Source organism: Schistocerca gregaria, unplaced genomic scaffold, assembly GCF_023897955.1.
Source record: "Schistocerca gregaria isolate iqSchGreg1 unplaced genomic scaffold, iqSchGreg1.2 ptg000352l, whole genome shotgun sequence".
In the NCBI taxonomy this organism is placed as follows: Eukaryota; Metazoa; Arthropoda; class Insecta; order Orthoptera; family Acrididae; genus Schistocerca; species Schistocerca gregaria.
This window is the reverse complement of record NW_026061812.1, coordinates 1,197,444-1,211,391: the sequence shown is the minus strand read 5'-3', so window position 1 is coordinate 1,211,391 and position 13,948 is coordinate 1,197,444.

Sequence of the window (13,948 nt, the reverse complement as noted above, 5' to 3'; positions counted from 1 at the left end):
CTAAAAGCATCATAGTAGACCACAGAAGACGCTTCTAAGTTGATGTAATAGCCAATAAGAAGCAGTACAATTCCAGTTTTAGTTAACGATTTTTGACTTTGTAGCCGGCTTTGGTGCCTTGGACATGTGCTAGGACCTTAAGATTTTGCATGAAGTGAGGACTAGCAGCCACGTTGCACGGGAATATGTGAAATGTGTTCAATTGTAGTAAAAACCTAAGACATCTGCCTGTTTTCGTCATTTGCTATCGAATCGACAATGTCAGATGGACACATTGGCCGCTCTTCTCTCTGAAACGGTTACATTTATCGTGTGCAAAGCTATATCGCGTGCTGCGGAATGCGGAGACGCCAAAATCACCATAGTAGAACACAGAAGGAGATTCTAAGTTGATGTGATAGTCAGTAAGAAGCAGTACAACTCAAGTTTAGTTATCGATTTTTGACTTTTTAGCCGGCTTTGGTGCCTTGGACATGTGCTAGGCCATTAATATTTTTCATGAATCGAGGACTAGCAGCCACGTTGCACGTGAGAATGTGAAAAGTGTTCGTACGTAATAAAAACCTAAGAAATCCGCCCGTTTTCGTCATTTGCTATCGAATCCACTTAATGTCAGATAGTCACATTGGCCGCTCTTCTCTATGAAACGGTTACATTTAACGTGTGTAAAGCTATGTCGCGTGCTGCGGAACGCGGAGACACTAAAAGTACCATAGTAGACCACAGAAGAAGCTTCTAAGTTGATGTAATAGCCAATAAGAAGCAGTACAATTCATGTTTTAGTTCACGATTTTTCACTTTTTAGCCAGCTTTGCTGCCTTGGACATGAGCTAGGACCTTAAGATGTTGCATGAAGGGAGGACTATCAGCCACGTTGTACGGGAGAATGTGCAAAGAGTTCATATGTAGTAAAAACCTAAGAAATCCTTCCGTTTTCGTCATTTGCTATCGAATCGACTTAATGTCAGATGGTCACATTGGCCGCTCTTCTCTCTGAAACGGTTCCATTTATCGTGTGAAAAAATTCGTCGCGTGCTGCGGCATGCGGAGACTAGTAAAAGCACCATAGTAGAACACAGAAGAAGCTTCTAAGTTGATGTAATAACAAGTAAGAAGCAGTACAATTCAAGTTTTCGTTATCGATTTTTGACTTTTTAGACGGCTTCGGTGACTTGGGCATGCGCTAGGACCTTAAGAGTTTGCATGAAGGGAGGACTAGCAGCCACGTTGCACGGGAGAATGTGAAAAGTGTTCATATGTAGTAAAAACCTAAGAAATTCGTAGGTTTTCGTCATTTGGTATCGAATCGACTTAATGTCAGATCGTCACATTGGGCGCTCTTCTCTCTGAAACGGTTACATTTATGGTGTGCAAAACTATGTCGCGTGCTGCGATATGCGGAGACACTAAAAGCACCATAGTAGAACACAGATAAAGTTTCTAAGTTGATGTAATAGGTAGTAAGAAGCAGTACAATTCAAGTTTATTTATCGATATTTGACTTTTTAGCGTTCTTTGGTGCCTTGGACATTAGATAGGACCTTAAGATTTTGCATGAAGGGAGGACCAGCAGCCACGTTGCACGGGAGAATGTGAACAGTGTTCATATGTAGTAAAAACCTAAGAAATCCGCCCATTTTCGTCATTTGCTGTCGAATCGACTTAATGTCAGATCGTCACACTGGCCTCTCTTCCCTCTGAAACGGTTACATTTATCGTGTGCAAAGCTATGTCGCGTACAGCGAATTGCGGAGACACTAAAAGCACCATAGCAGAACACAGAAGAAGCTTCTAAGTTTACGTAATAGCCAGTAAGAAGCCGTAAAATAATAGTTTTTTCTATGGATACTTGACTTTTTAGACGGCTTTGGTGCCTTGGACATGAGCTAGAACCTTAAGAATTTGTATGAAGTTAGGACTAGCACCCATGTTGCAAGGGAGAATGTGAAAAGTGTTCAGATATAGTAAAAACCTGAGAAATCCGCCCATTTTCGTCATTTGCTATCGAATCGACTTAAATTCATATTGTCACATTGGCTGCACTTCTCTCTGGAACGGTTACATTTATCGTGTGCAAAGCTATGTTGCGGGCTGCGATATGCGGAGACACTAAAAGCACCATAGTAGAAGACAGAAAATGCTTCTAAGTTGATATAATAGCCAGTAAGAAGCAAAAGAACTCAAATTTAGTTATCGATTTTTGAATTTTTAGCCGGCTTTGGTGCCTTGGACATGAGGTAGGACGTTAGGAATTTGTATGAAGGGAGGACTAGCAGCCACGTTGCACGGGAGAATGTGAAAAGTGTTCATACGTAGTAAAGACCTGAGAAATTCGTCCGATTTTCGTCATTTGCTATCAAATTGACTTAATGTCAGATCGTCACATTCGCCGCTCTTCTCTCTGAAACGGTTACATTTATCGTGTGCAAAGCTATATCGCGTGCTGCGGAATGAGGAGACGCCAAAATCACCAAAGTAGAACACAGAAGAAGATTCTAATATGATGTGATAGTCAGTAAGAAGCAGTACAACTCAAGTTTAGTTATCGATTTTTGACTTTTTAGCTGGCTTTGGTGCCTTGGACATGTGCTAGGCCATTAATATTTTTCATGAATCGAGGACTAGCAGCCACGTTGCACGTGAGAATGTGAAAAGTGTTCGTACGTAATAAAAACCTAAGAAATCCTTCCGTTTACGTCATTTGCTATCGAATCCACTTAATGTCAGATAGTCACATTGGCCGCTCTTCTCTATGAAACGGTTAAATTTAACGGGTGTAAAGCTATGTCGCGTGCTGCGGAACGCGGAGACACTAAAAGTACCATAGTAGACCACAGAAGAAGCTTCTAAGTTGATGTAATAGCAAGTAAGAAGCAGTACAATTCTAGTTTTAGTTACCGATTTTTGACTTTTTAGCCAGCTTTGGTTCCTTGGACATGAGCTAGGACCTTAAAAATTTGCAGGAAGGGAGGACTAGCAGCCACGTTGCACGGGAGAATGTGAAGAGTGTTCATACGTAGTAAAAACCTGAGAAATCCGCCCGTTTTCGTCATATGATTTTGTATCGACTTAATGTCAGATCGTCACATTGGCCGCCCCTCTCTCTGAAACGGTTACATTTATCTAGTGCAAAGTTATGTGGCGTGCTGCGATATGCGGAGACACAAAAAGCACCGTAGTAGAACAGAAAAAGAAACTTCTAAGTTGATGTAATAGCCAGTAAGAGGAAGTACAACACAAATTTGGCTATCGATTTTTTACTTTTTAGCCGGCTTTGGTGCGTTGGACATGAGCTAGGATATTACGATTTTGCATGAAGGGAGGACTAGCAGCCACGTGGCACGGGAGAATGTAAAAAGTGTTCATATGTAGCAACAACCTAATAAATCTGCCCGTTTTCGTCATTTGCTATCGAAATGACTTAATGTCAGATGGTCACATTGGGCGCTTTTCTCTCTAAGACGGTTTCAATTAATGTGTGCAAAGCTATGTCGCGTGCTGCGGAATGCGGAGAAACCAAAGGCATCATAGTAGAACGCAGAAGAAGCTTCTACGTTAATGTAATAGGCAGTAAGAAGCAGTAAAATAATAGTTTTACCTATCGATTATTGACTTTTTAGCCGGCTTTGGTGCCTTGGACATGAGCTAGGACCTTAAGATGTTGCATGAAGGGAGGACTATTAGCCACGTTGTACGGGAGAATGTTAAAAGTGTTCGTATGTAGTAAAAACCAAGGAATCCGCCCGATTTTGTCATCTGCTATCGAATCGACTTAATGTCAGATGGTCACATTGGCCGTTCTTCTCTCTGAAACGGTTACATTTATCGTGTGCAAAGCTATGTCGCGTGCTGGGGAATGCGGAGAAACCAAAGGCACCATAGTAGAATACAGAAGAAGCTTCTACGTTCATGTAATAGGCAGTAAGAAGCAGTAAAATAATAGTTTTAGCTATCGATTATTGACTTTTTAGCAGGCTTTGGTGCCTTGGACACGAGCTAGGACCTTAAAATTCTTCATTGAGGGAGGACTAGCCGCCACTTTGCACGGGAGAATCTGATATGCGTTCATATGTAGTAAAAACCTAAAAAATCCGCCTGTTTTCGTCATTTGCTATCGAATCGACTTAATGTCAGATCGTCACTTTGGCCGCTCTTCTCTCTGAAACGGTTACATTTAACGTGTGCAAAGTTATGTCCCGTGCTGCGGAATGCGGAGACACTAGAAGCATCATAGTAGACTACAGACGACGCTTCTAAGTTGATGTAATATCCAATAAGAAGCAGTAAAATAATAGTTTTAGCTAGCGATTATTGACTTTTTAGTCGGCTTTTCTGACTTGGACATGAGCTAGGACCTGAAGACTTTGAATGAAGGGAGGACTAGAAGCCACGTTGCACGGGAGAATGTGAACAGTGTTCTTATGTTTTAAAAACCTAAGAAATCCGCCCGTTTTCGTCATTTCGTATCAAATCGACTTAATATACGATCGTAACATTGGCCGCTCTTCTCACTGAAACGGTTACATTTATCGTGTGCAAAGCTATGTCGCCTGCTGCGGATGCGCAGACACTAAAATCCCCATAAAAGAAAACAGAAGAAGTTTCTAATTTGATGTAATAGCCAGTAAGAAGCAGTACAATTCAAATTTAGTTATCGATTTTTTCCTTTTGAGCCGGTTTTGGTGCCTTGGACATGAGCTAGGACCTTAAGTTTAGCATGAAGGGACGCGTAGCTGCCACGTTGCACGGGAGAATGTGAAAATTGTCCATATGTAGTAAAATCCTAAGAAATCGGTCTGTTTTCGTCATTTGCTATCGATTCGACTTAATGTCAGATCGTCACATTGGCCGCTCTTCTCTCTGAAACGGTTACATTTATCGTGTGCAACGCTATGTTGCGTGCTGCGATATGCGGGGACACTAAAAGCACCATAGTAGAACACAGAAGAAGATTATAAGTTGATGTAATAGCCATTAAGAGGCATTAAAACTCAAGTTTAGTTATCGATTTTTGACTTTTTAGCCGGCTTTGGTGCCTCTGACATGAGCTAGGACCTTAAGATTCTGCATGAAACGAGGACTAGCAGCCGAGTTGCATGGTAGAATGTGAAAAGAGTTCATATGTAGTAAAAACCTAAGAAATCGGCCTGTTTTCCTCATTTGCTATCGAATCGACTCAATGTCAGATGGTCACGTCGATGGCTCTTCTCTCTGAAACGGTTACATTTATCGTGTGTAAAGCTATGTCGCGTGCTGCGGAATGCGGAGAAACTAAAAGCACCATAGTTGAACCCAGAAGAAGCTTCTAAGTTGATGTAACAGCCAGTAAGGAGCAGTAAAGTAATAGTTTTAGCTATCGATTATTTACTTTTTAGCCGGCTTTGGTGCCTTGGACATGATCTAGGACCTCAAGAATTTCTATTAATGGAGGACTAGCACCCACGTTGCACGGGAGAATGTGAAAAGTGTTCATATGTAGTAAAAACCTAAGAAATCGGCCCGTTTTCGTCATTTGCTATCAATTCGACTTAATGTCAGATCGTCACATAGGCCGCTCTTCTCTCTGAAACAGTTACATTTATCGTGTGCAAAGCTTTGTTGCATGCTGCCACATTCGGAGCACTAAAGGCAACATGGTAGAACACAGAAGAAGCTTCTAAGTTGATGTAATATCCAGTAAGAAGCAGTAGAATTCAAGTTTAGTTATTGATTTTTGACTTTTTAGAAGGCTTTGGTGCCTTGGACATGAGCTAGGACATTAAGATTTTTCATGAATAGAGGACTAGCAGCCAACGTTGCACGGGAGAATGTGAAAAGTGTTCATATGTACTAAAAACCTAAGAAATCGGCCTGTTCTTCTCATTTGCTATCGAATCGACTCAATGTTAGATGGTCACGTCAACGGCTCTTCTCTCTGAAACGGTCACATTTAACGTGTGCTAAGCTATGTCGCGTGCTGGGGAATGCGGAGAAACTAATATCACCATAGTAGAACACAGAAGAAGCTTCCAAGTTTATGTAATAGCCAGTAAGAAGCAGTAGAATTCAAGTTTAGTTATTGATTTTTTACTTTTTAGCCTGCTTTGGTGCCTTGGACATGAGCTAGGAGATTTAGATTTTTCATGAATAGAGGACTAGCTGCCAACGTTGCACGGGAGAATGTGAAAATTGTTCGTATGTAGTAAAAACGTGAGTAATCCGCAAGTTATCGTCATTTGCTATTGAATCGACTTCATTTCAGATCGTCACATTGGCCCCTCTTCTCTCTGAAACGGTTACATTTATGGTGTGCAAAGCTATGTCGCCTTCTGCGGAATGCGGAGTCACTAAAATCCACATAAAAGAAGACAGAAGATGTTTCCAAGTTGATGTAATAGCCAGTAAGATGCACTACAATTCAAGTTTAGTTATCGATTTTTGACTTTTTAGCCGGCTTTGTGCCTTGGACATGCGAAGGACCTTAAGATTTTGTATGAATGTAGGACTAGTAGCCACGTTGCACGGGCGAATGTGAAAATTGTTGGTATGTAGTAAAAACCTAAGAAATCCGCCTGTTTCGTCATTTGCTATCGAATAGACTTAATGTCAGATCGTCACATTGGCCGCTCTTCTCTCTGAAACGATTACATTTATCGTGTGCAAAGCTATGTTTCGTGCTGCGGAATGCGGAGACGGAAAATGCACCGTAGTAGAACACAGAAGAAGCTTCTAAGTTGATGTAATAGCAAGTAAGAAACAGTACAATTTAAGTTTTAGTTATCGATTTTTGACTTTTTAGCCAGATTTGGTGCCTTGGATATGAGCTAGAACCTTAAGAATTTGTATGAAGGGAGGACTAGCAGCCACGTTGCACGGGAGAACGAGAAAAGTGTTCTTATGTACTTAAAAACCTAAGATATCCGCCGGTTTTCGTCATTTGCTATCGATTCGACTTCATGTTTGATCGTCTCATTGGCCGCTCTTCTCTCTGAAACGGTTACATTTACCGTTTGCAAAGCTATGTCGCGTGCTGCGGAATGCTGAGACACTAAAACCCGTATAGTAGAACACAGAAGAAGCTTCTAAGTTGATGTACTAGCAAGTAAGAAGCAGTACAATTCATGTTTTAGTTATAGTTTTTTTGACTTTTTAGCCGGCTTTGGTGCCTTCTACATGAGCTAGGACCTTAAGATGTTGCATGAAGGGAGGCCTATCTGCCACGTTGTACAGGAGAATGCGAAAAGTGTTCATATGTAGTTAAAACCTGAGAGATCCGCCCGTTTTCGACATTTGCTATCGAATCGACTTAATGTCACATTTTCCGCTCTTTTCTCTGAAACGGTTACATTTATCGTGTGCAACGCTATGTCGCGTGCTGCTAGATGCGGAGACACTAAAAGCACCATTGTAGAACACAGAAGAAGGTTATAAGTTGATATAATAGCCAGTAAGAAGCAGTACAACTCAAGTTTATCTTTCGATTTTTGACTTTTTAGCCGGCTTTGGTGCGTTGGACATGAGGTAGGACCTTAAGATTTGCATGAAGGGAGGAGTAGCAGCCGCAGTGCACGGGAGAAGGCTTCATATGTAGTAACAACCTAATAAATCTGCCCGTTTTCGTCATTTGCTATCGAATCGACTTAATGTCAGATCGTCACATTAGCCGCTCTTCTCTCTCAAAGGGTTACATTTGTCGTGTGCAAAGCTATGTCGCGTGCCGCGGAATGCGGAGACGCTAAAAGCACCATAGTAGAACACAGAAGAAGCTTCTAAGTTGATGTAATTGCAAGTCAGTAGCGTACAATTAAAGTTTTAATTATCGATTTTTGACTTTTTGCCGGCTATGGTGCCTTGGACATGAGCTAGGACCTTAAGATATTGCATGAAGGGAGGACTATCAGCCACGTTGTGCGGGAGAATGTGAAAAGTGTTCATATGTAGTAGAAACCTAGGAGATCCGCCCGATTTCGTCATTTGCTATTGAATCGACTTAATGTCAGATGGTCACATTGGGCGCTCTTCTCTCTGAACGGTTACATTTATCGTGTGCAAAGCTATGTCGTGTGCTGCGGAATGCGGAGACGCTGAAAGCACCATAGAAGAACACAGATGAAGCTTCTAAGTTGATGTAATAGCAAGTAAGAAGCAGTACAATTCGAGTTTTAGTTACCGATTTTTGACTTTTTAGCCGGCTTTGGTGCGTTGGACATGATCTAAAACCTTAAGATTTTGCATGAGGGGAAGACTATCAGCCACGTTGTACGGGAGAATTTGAAAAGTGTTCATATGTAATAAAAACCTAAGAGATACGCCCGGTTTCGTCATTTGCTATCTAATCGACTTAATGTCAGATCGTCACATTGGCCGCTCTTTTCTCTGAAACGTTCATTTATCGTGAGCTAAGCTATGTCGCGTGCTGCGATATGCGGAGACACTAAACGCACCGTAGTAGAACACAGAAGAAGCATCTAAGTTGGTGGAATAGCCAGTAAGAAGAATTACAATTCAAGCTTTAGTTATCGATATTTGACTTTTTACCCGGCTTTGGTGCCTTGGACATTAGCTAGGACCTTAAGATTTTGCATGAAGGGAGGTCTAGCCGCCACGTTGCACGGGGGAATGTGAAAGATGTTCATATGTAGTAAAAACCTGAGAAACTCGCCAGTTTTCGTCATTTGCTATCGAATCGTCACATTGGACGCTCTTCTCTCTGATACGGTTACATTTATCGTGTGCAAAGCTATGTCACGTGCTGCGGAATGCGGAGACACTAAAATCCCCATAGTAGAACACAGAAGAAGCTTCTAAATTGATGTACTAGCAAGTAAGAAGCAGTACAATTCATGTTTTAGTTATCGATTTTTGACTTTTTAGCCGGCTTTGGTGCCTTGGACATGAGCTAGGACCTTAAGATGTTGCATGAAGGGAGGACTATCAGCCACGTTGTATGGGAGAATGTGAAAAGTGCTCATTTATTGTAAAAACCAGAGAAATAGGCCCGTTTTCGTCATTTGCAACCGAATCGACTTAATGCCAGATCGTCAGTTTGGCCGCTCTTCTCTCTGAAACGGTTACATTTATCGTGTGCAAAGCTATGTCGCGTGCTGCGGTATGCGGAGACACTAAAAGCACCATAGTAGAACACAGATGAAGCTTGTAAGTTGATGTAATAGCAAGTAAGAATCAGTACAATTCAAGTTTCACTTATCGATTATTGACTTTTTAGCAGGCTTTGGTGCCTTGGAAATGAGCTATGGCTTTACGATTTTGCATGAAGGGAGGACTAGCAGCCACGTTGCACGGGAGAATGTGAAAAGTGTTCATATGTATTAAAAACCTAAGAAATCCGCCCGTTTTCGTCATATGCTATCGAATCGACTTAAAGCCAGATCGTCATATTGGCCCCTCTTCTCTATGAAACGGTTACATTTATCATGTGCAAAGCTTTGCCGCGTGCTGAGGTATGCGGAGACACTAAAAGTACCACAGTAGAACACTGAAGAAGCTTCTAAGAAGATGTAATAGAAAGTAAGAAGCAGTACACTTTAAGTTAAGTCAACGATTATTGACTTTTTAGCCGGCTTTTGTGCCTTCGACATGAGCTAGAACCTTAAGATTTTGCATGAAAGTACATGTGTACGCCCAGCTGCGCGGGAGAATGTGATAAGTGTTCATATGTAGTAAGCACATGAGAAATCCGTCCGATTTCGTCATTTGCCATCGAGTCGACGTCATGCCAGATCATCACATTGGCCGCTTTTCTCTCTGAAACGGTTACATTCATCGTCTGCAAAGATAAGACGCTTGCCGCGGTATGTGGAAACACTAAAAGCACCATAGTAAATCACAGAAGAAACTTCTAAGAAGATGTAATCGCAAGTAAGAAGCAGTACTATTCAAGTTTTAGTTATTGGTTATTCACTTGTTTGCCGCCTTTGGTACAATGGACATCAGTTCAAATGGCTCTGAGCACAATGGGACTCAACTGCTGAGGTCATTAGTCCCCTACAACTTAGAACTACTTAAACCTAACTCACCTAAGGAGATCACACACATCCATGCCCCAGGCAAGATTCGAACCTGCGACTTTAGCAGTCGCACGGTTGGACATGAGCTAGGACCTTAAGATTTTACAGGAAAGTACGTCTGTACGCCACGTTGCACAAGAGAATGTGGAAAGTGTTCATAAGTAGTAAAAACCTCAGAAATTCGATCGCTTTCGTCGTTTGCTATCGAATCGAAAGTATTACCAGATCTTCACATTGGCCGCTTTTCTCTCTGAAACAGTTTCATTTATCGTCTGGAAATTTATGTCGCGTATTGCAATATGTCGAAGAAACTGAAAACATCATATCAGAACACAAAAAGAGCTTCTAAGAAGATGTAATCGAATGTAGCAAGCAGTACTATTCAAGTTTTAGTTATCGGTTATTCACTTATTTGCCGGCTTTGGTGAATTGGACATGAACTAGAGCCTTAAGATTTTGCATGAAAGTACGTCTGTACGCTACGTTGCACGGGAGAATGTGAAAAGTGTTCATATGTACTAACAACATGAGAAATCCGCCCGTTTTCGACATTTGCCATTGAATCGACTTATTGCCAGATCGTCATACTGGCTACTTTTCTCTCTGAAACAGTTACATTTATCGTCTGTAAAGTTATGTCGCGTGTTGGGGTATGCGGAAAAAACTGAAAACATTATATTAGAACACAGAAAAAGCTTCTAAGAAGATGTAATCGAAAGTAGGAAGCAGAAATATACAAGCTTTAGTTATCGGTTATTCATTTATTTGCCGCCTTGGTGCATTGGACATGAGCAAGGACCTTAAGATTTTGCATGAGAGTACGTCTGTACGCCACGTTGCACGGGAGAATGTAAAAAATGTTCATATGTAGTAACAACATGAGAAATCCGCCATTTTTCGTCATTTTCCATCGAATCGACTTAATGCCAGATCGTCATATTGGCCACTATTCTCTTTGAAGCGGTTACATATATCGTCTGTAAAGTTATGTCGCGTGTTTCGGTATGCGGAGAAAACTGAAAACATTATATTAGAACAGAGAAAAAGCTTCTAAGAAGATGTAATCGAAAGTAGGAAGCAGTACTATTCAATCTTTAGTTATCGGGTATTCGCATATTTGCCGGCTTTGGTGCATTAGACATGACCTAGGACCTTAAGATTTTGCATGAAAGTACGTCTTTACACCAGGTTGCACGGCAGGATGTAAAAAGTGTTCATATGTAGTAACAACATGAGAAATATGCCCGTTTTCGACATTATCCATCGAATCGACTTGATGCGAGATCATCCCATTGGCCGCTTTTTTCTCTGAAAAGGTTACATTCATCGTCTGCAAAACTATGTCGTGTGTTGCGGTATGTGAAAAAAACTGAAAACTTTATATTAGAACACAGAAAAAGCTTCTAAGAAGATGTAATCGCCAGTAAGAAGCAGTACTATTAAGTTTTAGTTATCGGTGATTCACTTATTTACCGGCTTTGGTGCATTGGACATGAGCTAGGACCTTATGATTTTGCATTAAAGTACGTCTGTAGGCCACGTTGTACGGGACAATGTGAAAAGTGTACATAATAGTAACAACATGAGGAATCCGCCCGCTTTCGTCGTTTGCTATCAAATCGAATGTATTGACATATCTCCACATTGGCCGATTTTCTCTCTGAAACAGTTACATTTATCGTCTGGAAATTTAAGTCGCGTGCTGCAATATGCGGAAAAAACTGAAAACATCATACTAGAACACAGAAAAAGCTTCTCAGAAGATGTAATCGCCAGTAAGAAGCAGTACTATTCAAGTTTTAGTTATCGGTGATTCACTTATTTGCCGCCTTTGGTCCATTGGACATGGCCGACGACCTAAAGATTTTGCATGAAACGACGTCAGGAAACCAAATTGCACGGGGGAATGTGGAAACTGTTCATATGTAGTAAAAAGTAGAGAAAACCGCCCGCTTTCGTCATTTGCTACCGAATCTATTTTATTGCAACACCTTCACATTGGCTGCTTTTCTCTCTGAAACAGTTAGATTTATCGTCTGGAAATGTATGTCGCGTATTGCAATATGCGGCAGAAACTGAAAACATGATATTAGAACACAAATAAAGCTTCTAAGAAGATATAATCGAAAGTAGCAAACAGAAATATACTCTTTGACTTATTTGCCGGCTTTGGTGCATTGGGCATGAGCTAGGACCTTAAGATTTTGCATAATATTACGTCCGTACGCCACGTTGCACGCGAGAATCTGGAAAGTGTTCATATGTAGTAGAAACCTCAGAAATCCGCCCGCTTTCGTCATTTGCTATCGAATCGAATTAATTGCCAGATCGTCACATTGGCCGCTTTTCTCTTTGAAAATGATACATTCATCGTCTGCAAAGTTATGTCGATTGCCGCGGTATGCGGGGACACTAAAAGCACCATAGTAGAACACAGAGGATGCTTCTAAGAAAATGTAATCGGCCAGTAACAAGTAGTCTTATTTAAGTTTTAGTTATCGGTTATTCACATAGTTGCCGGCTTTGGTACATTGGACATGACCGACGACCTAAAGATTTTGCATGAAACGACGTCTGGAAACCACGTTGCACGGGAGAATGTAAAAAGTGTTCAAATGTAGTAACCACATGAAAAATCCGCCCGTTTTCTACATTTGCCATCGAATCGAATTAATGCCAGAGCGTCATATTGGCTACTTTTCTCTCTGATAAGGTTTCATTTACTGTCTGCAAAAGTAAGTCGCGTGTTACGGTATGCAGAAAAAAATGAAAACATCATATTAGAACACAGAAAAAGCTTCTAAGAAGATGTAATCGCCAATAAGAAGCAGTACTATTCAAGATTTAGTTATCGGTAATTCACTTATTTGCCGGATTTGGTTAATTAGACGTGACCGACGACCTAAAGATTTTAGCGTGATACGACGTCTGCAAACCACATTGCACGGGGGAAGGTGGAAACTGTTCATATGTAGTAAAACCTTCAGAGATCCGCTCGCTTTCGTCACTTGCCATCGTATCGACTTGATGCCAGAACGTCACACTGGTCGCTTCTCTATCTGAAACGGTTACATTTATCGTCTGCAAAATAATGTTGCGTGTTGCGGTATCCGAAAAAAACTGCAAACATATTAGAACACAATAAAAGCTTGTAAGAAGATGTAATCGGCAGTAACAAGCAGTATTATTCAAGTTTTAGTTATCGGTTTTTCACTTATTTGTCGGCTTTGGTGCATTGGACATGAGCGTAGGACCTTAAGATTTTGCATGAAAGTACGTATGTACGTCTCGTTGCACGGGACAATGTGAAAAGTTTTCCTATATAGTAACCACATAAGAAATCCGCCGTTTTCGTCATTTGCCATCGAATCGACTTAATGCCAGGTCGTCACATTGGCCGCTTTTCTCTTTGAAACTGTTACATTCATCGTGTGCAAAGTTATGTCGATTGCCGCGGTATGCGGAGACACTAAAAGCACCATAGTAGAAGACAGAGGATGCTTCTATGAAAACGTAATCGGCCAGTAACAAGCAGTGTTATTCAAGTTTTAGTTATCAGTTATTCACATATTTGCCGGATTTGGTACATTGGACATGACCGTGCGACCTAATGATTTTGCATGAAACGACGTCTGGAAACCACGTTGCACGGGAGAATGTGAAAAGTGTTCACATGTAGTAACCACATGAAAAATCCGCCCGTTTTCTACATTTCCCATCGAATCGAATTAATGCCAGAGCGTCACATTGCCCGCTTTTCTCACTGAAAAGGTTACATTTACCGTCTGCAAAATTATGTCGCTTGTGGCGGTATGCGGATAAAACTGAAAACATCATATTAGAACACAGAGAAATCATCTAAGAAGATGTAATCGCCAATAAGAAGCAGTACTATTCAAGATTTAGTTATCGGTAATTCACTTATTTGCCCGCTTTGGTTC